General features: G+C 42.8%; 2 non-coding genes across 2 annotated transcripts; both read right to left on the bottom strand.

The window, feature by feature from the left end:
- Positions 1–2,946: 2,946 nt before the first annotated feature.
- Positions 2,947–3,019, bottom strand: trnak-uuu (transfer RNA lysine (anticodon UUU)). The gene has a single exon. It is a non-coding gene; the product is annotated as a tRNA-Lys (tRNA).
- A 2,958-nt stretch (positions 3,020–5,977) lies between these two features.
- On the bottom strand, positions 5,978–6,050 carry trnak-uuu (transfer RNA lysine (anticodon UUU)). Its single transcript has one exon. It is a non-coding gene; the product is annotated as a tRNA-Lys (tRNA).
- Between the last annotated feature and the right edge of the window lie 987 nt (positions 6,051–7,037).

Here is a 7,037-nt window from a genome sequence, read left to right as displayed (position 1 = left end):
ATAAAGTAACTCCAGGTGGTTGTTTTCGCAGAATGAAGCCCTTCAGTCTTATAAAACAGTGCATCACAAGTCTGTTGGGCATTATTCTGCGATAACAACTGCCTGTATGTGATTTATACCTTACATAAAGATTGTGTATAACATAGTGCCTAGTGTTTTTTTTGTTGGTTCACCTTTTGCTATTGAAGCAGCTCTAAAAATGTTTTTTTGATCACTATTTTTAGGTGAGAATTGGCCCCAGTACTTCAATCACAGGTGAACAGTTTGCCCATGTGAATTAGACTGACCCCAAAATGGCCACAAAAGATCTCTTAGTAGCCGTGTTTGGAAGGAACACCCTAAGTACACACTGCTACACTGGCAAATGTTCAAATGTCTTCAGAGACAAAGCAGCTAAGCCACGACTGGACTCCAAATAAGTCTCTGACATCATCTGTAAGTTTTTTTTTCCTAAAAAATATTTTGTAAATATTGTCATATTTTCAGATATTAAAAACAAAAATATACAAATATAATTATATAATTAAACTCAGGACTTTGCTGTCTACTTTAAAAAATGTCAGGCCTTGAGATTTAGTATTAAAACAAAATTGTCAATTATTTCAATTATTATTTGAGTATTGGTCACTTGGCAGATAGAAAAAAAAATAAATGAGAAATTTCAAATAAAATAAGTCTGCATAAACATAATGGTATTAATTAAGTATTAATTATGCTCAGACATTTATAAATCTTTAAATCAGTGTGTTATGTGGAGTCAAGTTTAATTTTTGCTTTGAGTTATTAGTTTTGTTAAAACAGTTTATAGTCATCTCTTAAATCAAAATCAAATATAAAGTGAACATTTTTAAACAACCCGTGGCTGGTTTGGGTACTGCTGAGTGCTGTGGCTGGAGGGGGGAGGGGGGGGTCTTTTGCTCTCAGGTGTGTTTTGGGTCTAAATATGTGTCTTTTTCTTATCTCTGACAGGTTACATCAAAAATAAATATAATGTTGAAGCTAGCCAAATAAGGAAGGTCATCTCCCAAAAATGCACTGATTAAGTGCAAAATGACAAAAAGACACCACAATTTTGTGTAATTTTTTAGAACTTTGTGTGTGAATATTTTTTTATCTGCTCATATAATGAAAACTGAATTCACATTGAACAATGTTGAAACAACAGGACATAATTTTGTTGCCCTTTTTAAATCAATATTTTCAGAGGTTTGTGCACTAATGCTGTTCTCTAATTTAGGTTGCACAAAAATAAAGGTGTCAAGGTGACTTTTCATGAGACAGTCACAGATACAAAAGAAAAGTGTACATTTAGGATTCCATTAAAATCCCATATACTTGTCATATAAGTCGTATTAGACAATCTGTTGGATTCCTTTAGGTTTTAAAAACAAATAGGAATTCTAAATGGAATCCTATACAGAAATCCTATTGGAATTTCTATCATATTTTGGAACCTTTCCTAAAGGAATCTAATAGGATTTCGTTATAGGATTCCATTGAGAATTCTAGTTGGAATCTATACAGAAATCCGATTGGAATCCCTTAGGAAAGGTTCCAAAATATGATAGAAACTCTAATTGGAATGTTGGTGTTCTAACCTGATTGGATAAAACACAGATAGACTAGGAAAATTTCCACGTGGGGTGTGTGCGTACAATTCTGAACAGTATCTCAAGCATAAACGTCAGACATCCACTAGACTGTTAAGAGCTGACTCCAGACCTGTGAAACGGATCCAATATCAAATAGAACACACACACTTAGTATAATCTGTTTCTTATCCGAGGCTGAGTGTAGTCTCAGCTGTCTTTATCAAAACTGGTTAAAAACCGGTATAATCTACATTCAGGCAGTTATATCCTTACTACACAAAGTCTATCTTGAATAAAAAATAGAATCACCTTAAAAGAATTAACCGTAAAAACTGCAAAATCCCTTAAGACATTTTAGATAGTATTAACTCTTAGAAATAACAATGGAGACAGTTGCTTCCGGTCCTCAGCCCTCAGCTCCACTCAAGATCTCTGTGACCTCTGACCTAGTTTGGTGGCTCCTGAAAAAGTTATAAAGAGACAGGCAAACGCACTGAACATTCTTATATTAAGCAATGTGTTAACTTATTTATTAGTTAAAATCAATTCAAAGTTAATTACTCATTCAAACAATCAAATAATTATATAAAAATAATGAGAAACAAGATGGTGAGGAAAGGATAAACGTTGATTCATCCTGAGATGGATAGGAAGGTATAAGTCCGAATCCTCCACACTCTACAAAAGTTTTCTTACACGCCCAAACAGGGACTTGAACTCAGGAACATCAGATGAAAAGTCTGACGCTCTACCGACTGAGTTATCCGGGATCACTGGGGCATTAGCTTAGACTTAAGCGCTTGTGACGTGTCAGAGTTGCAGCGTGCACTAAAAAGTGGGCTGTACAAAACAGGTGGCAAGAGGGGGGCGTGATGCCAATGTCACCGAAAGGAAGCCTGCCGTGACCCGGATTCGAAGCGGGGTTGCTGCGACCACAATGCAGTGTACTAACCACAATCCGATCACGGCGAGTTACCGGACAGCCGTTGTGGCCCCTGTGCGATATGTTCCTCCCTCTGATTTGCCCCTTTCGGTTCAGTGAGCGCACGCTGTTGTTTTTCTCCTCCTACCAGCACGACGCTTTTCCCAAGTAACACTGGAATATCAAACATTTGATTACTGTTGCAAGTTTAAAAATGGAACAGGACGAGCATGTGGTCGGCAGGACTCGAACCATTGCGAGAAGATCCCAGTGGATTTCTCATGCACCACCTTAACCACTCGGCCGCAACTACAAGATTGCCTGTGCGCTTCATGTCCCCATGCCTAGTACACGTGTTGTGCATCCAGATGAAACTTTCAGCAAGCAATAGCTCACTGGCAAAAGCTGCGGCTCCACAAGAAGAGCCTTCCACGCCCGAGCAGGGACTTGAACCCTGGACCCTCAGATTAAAAGTCTGATGCTCTACCGACTGAGCTATCCGGGCTCCACGGCTGTGCCTCGCAAGTAGGCAAGGTTTAGGGTTGTGGTCGGCGCAGACCTGTACGGTACTCAAAAGTTTACCGTGAGGTGGGGTTTAGACTTGTGGTTGGTGTAGATGTTGCTAAAACACAACAGGTCACTATGAGGTTGGGTTTGTGGTTGTTGTAGGTGTAGACATCAGTAAAGCACAGTAGTTTGGACTCCATGTCATGCAGGAGACATTAAAAAGATCAGTGACAACTGCAGAAGGTCTTTCTGTTGTTGTGGCAATACATGGAGACTTAACCATTGAAACGATTCCTTCCATGCCTTAGAATCAAATCTTAGAATCAGATGCTGGCATCAAAGGTCCCATTAAATTCAGGTTTTGGAGTCTCTTCTGATGTTATGATAAGATGATTCAGGTGTGTTTGATTAGGGAGAGGTTGAAAATGTGGAGTGTTGGTGTGCCTTCAGGAACAGGGTTGGAAAACACTGCTTTACTTTACACTAAAGTTTACCGTGAGGTGGGGTTTAGACTTGTGGTTGGTGTAGATGTTGCTAAAACACAACAGGTTACTGTGAGGTTGGGTTTATGGTTGTTGTAGGTGTAGACGTCAGTAAAACACAGTAGTTTGGACTCCATGTCATGTGGGAGACATTAAAAAGATCAATGACAACTGCAGAAGGTCTTTCTGTTGTTGTGGCAATAAATGGAGACTTAACCATTGAAACGATTCCTTCCTTGCCTTAGAAGCGTGACTTGATCAATGCTTACCTACACAGCATGCTGGCATCAAAGGTCCCGTTGCTCATATCGAATCCCTAGTCTTCCACACTTTAGGAAATGTAAACATTCAGGACGTGCCATTAGCACAGCCTGCACTAAAAGGAGGCTGGAGATTACGGATGGCATCACAGAGTGCAACGCCAATGCCACCTTGAAAAGCCTGCCGTGACCCAGATTTGAACCTGGGTTGCTGCGGCCACAACGCAGAGTACTAACCACTGTACGATCACGGCGAGCTACGGGACAGCCACTGGAGCCCTGCTCTCTGTCATACGTCTTTGAAAATGGAGGGCCCCCAGGGCAGTCAGTTGGCATGCACTGCGGTTGTATTTTTGTTGCTTTTCCCTACCAGCACAACCCCTTTCCCAAGAAACACTGGGGTTGCAAACAACCAAGGAAAGTCGCAAACTAAATCCTGCGCGCAGCCTGGACATAGTCAGCAGGATTCGAACCTGCGCAGGGAGACCCCAATGGATTTCTAGTCCATCGCCTTAACCACTCACCCACGACTACGAAGCTTGACCTTTCCATTGTGCTCTTGCCTGGGGCATTGGTCGTCCTGCCCGATGACATGTAGAGCAAGCAAGAGCTCACCAGCAATAGATGTCGCTTATAGGGATGATATGCAGTTTAATCCAAAGAATGACCAGTCTGTCAGACGAAGAAGAGCCGGAGTCAGAGATTTAAATAAATAAATAAAGTTTACTGCAGATAGTTTGCAGTTACATCAGCAGAAGCCAGCTTCAACACTCGCCATGAGTTCCTAGGCCGCTCTGCTTACAATCACAAATCAATAACAATTATACTCTCACATAAGGTCATTAACTGCGTCACGCATATAGGTGTTCTAACCTGATTGGATAAAACACAGATAGACTAGGAAAATTTCCACGTGGGGTGCGTGCTGCAATTCTGAACAGTATCTCAAGCATAAACGTCAGACATCCACTAGATTGTTTAAAGCTGACTCCAGACCTGTGAAACGGATCCACAATCAAATAGAACACACACACTTAACGTATAATCTGTTTCTTATCCGAGGCTGAGTGTAGTCTCAGCCGTCTTTATCAAAACTGGTTCAAAACCGGTATAATCTACATTCAGGCAGTTATATCCTTACTACACAAAGTCTATTTTGAATAAAAAGTAGAATCACCTTAAAAGAATTAACCGTAAAAACTGCAAAATCCCTTAAGACATTTTAGATAGCATTAACTCATAGAAATAACAATGGAGACAGTTGCTTCCGGTCCTCAGCCCTCAGCTCCACTCAAGGTCTCCGTGACCTCTGACCTAGTTTGGTGGCTCCTAAAAAAGTTATAAAGAGACAGGCAAACGCACTGAACATTCTTATATTAAGCAATGTGTTAACTTACTCATTGGTTAAAATCAATTCAAAGTTAATTACTCATTCAAACAATCAAATAATTATATAAAAATAATGAGAAACAAGATGGTGAGGAAAGGATAAACGTTGATTCATGCTGAGATGGATAGGAAGGTATAAGTCCGAATCCTCCACACTCTACAAAAGTTTTCTTACACGCCCAAACAGGGACTTGAACTCAGGAACATCAGATGAAAAGTCTGACGCTCTACCGACTGAGTTATCCGGGATCACTGGGGCATTAGCTTAGACTTAAGCGCTTGTGACGTGTCAGAGTTGCAGCGTGCACTAAAAAGTGGGCTGTAAAAAACAGGTGGCAAGAGGGGGGCGTGATGCCAATGTCACCGAAAGGAAGCCTGCCGTGACCCGGATTCGAAGCGGGGTTGCTGCGACCACAGTGCAGTGTACTAACCACAATCCGATCACGGCGAGTTACCGGACAGCCGTTGTGGTCCCTGTGCGATATGTTCCTCCCTCTGATTTGCCCCTTTCGGTTCAGTGAGCGCACGCTGTTGTTTTTCTCCTCCTACCAGCACGACGCTTTTCCCAAGTAACACTGGAATATCAAACATTTGATTACTGTTGCAAGTTTAAAAATGGAACAGGACGAGCACGTGGTCGGCAGGACTCGAACCAGTGCGAGAAGATCCCAGTGGATTTCTCATGCACCACCTTAACCACAACTACAAGATTGCCTGTGCTGTCCATGTCCTCATGCCTAGTACACGTGTTGTGCATCCAGATGAAACTTTCAGCAAGCTATAGCTCACTGGCAAAAGCTGCGGCTCCACAAGAAGAGCCTTCCACGCCCGAGCAGGGACTTGAACCCTGGACCCTCAGATTAAAAGTCTGATGCTCTACCGACTGAGCTATCCGGGCTCCACGGCTGTGCCTCGCAAGTAGGCAAGGTTTAGGGTTGTGGTCGGCGCAGACCTGTACGGTACTCAAAAGTTTACCGTGAGGTGGGGTTTAGACTTGTGGTTGGTGTAGATGTTGCTAAAACACAACAGGTCACTGTGAGGTTGGGTTTGTGGTTGTTGTAGGTGTAGACATCAGTAAAGCACAGTAGTTTGGACTCCATGTCATGTGGGAGACATTAAAAAGATCAGTGACAACTGCAGAAGGTCTTTCTGTTGTTGTGGCAATACATGGAGACTTAACCATTGAAACGATTCCTTCCATGCCTTAGAATCAGATGCTGGCATCAAAGGTCCCGTTGCTCATATCAAATCCCTAGTCTTCCACACTTTAGGAAACGTAAACATTCAGGACGTGCCATTAGCACAGCCTGCACTAAAAGGAAGCTGGAGATTACGGATGGCATCACAGAGTGCAACGCCAATGCCACCTTGAAAAGCCTGCCGTGATCCGGATTCGAACCGGGATTGCTGCGGCCACAACGCAGAGTACTAACCACTATCCGATCACGGCGAGCCACAGGACAGCCGCTGGAGCCTCGCTTTCTGTTATACGTCTTTGAAAATGGAGGGCCCCTAGGGCAGTCGGCTGGCACGCGCTGCGGTTTTATTTTTCTCACTTTTCCCTACCAGCACGTCCCTTTTCCCAAGGAACATTGGAGTTGCAAACAATCAAGAAAAGTCGCAAACTAAATCCTGCGCGCAGCCTGGACGTAGTCAGCAGGATTCGAACCTGCACGGGGAGACCCCAATGGATTTCTAATCCATCGCCTTAACCACTTGGCCACAACTACGAAACTTGACCTTTCCATTGTGCTCTTGCCTGGCGCAGTGGTCGTGCTGCCCGATGACATGTAGAGCAAGCAAGAGCTCACCAGCAATAGATGTCGCTTGTAGGGATGGTATGCAGTTTAATCCAAAGAATGACCAGTCTGTCAGACGAAGAATA

This window comes from Danio aesculapii, chromosome 4 (genome assembly GCF_903798145.1).
Source record: "Danio aesculapii chromosome 4, fDanAes4.1, whole genome shotgun sequence".
Taxonomy (NCBI): Eukaryota; Metazoa; Chordata; class Actinopteri; order Cypriniformes; family Danionidae; genus Danio; species Danio aesculapii.
This window is presented reverse-complemented; position numbering and strand designations above follow the sequence as displayed.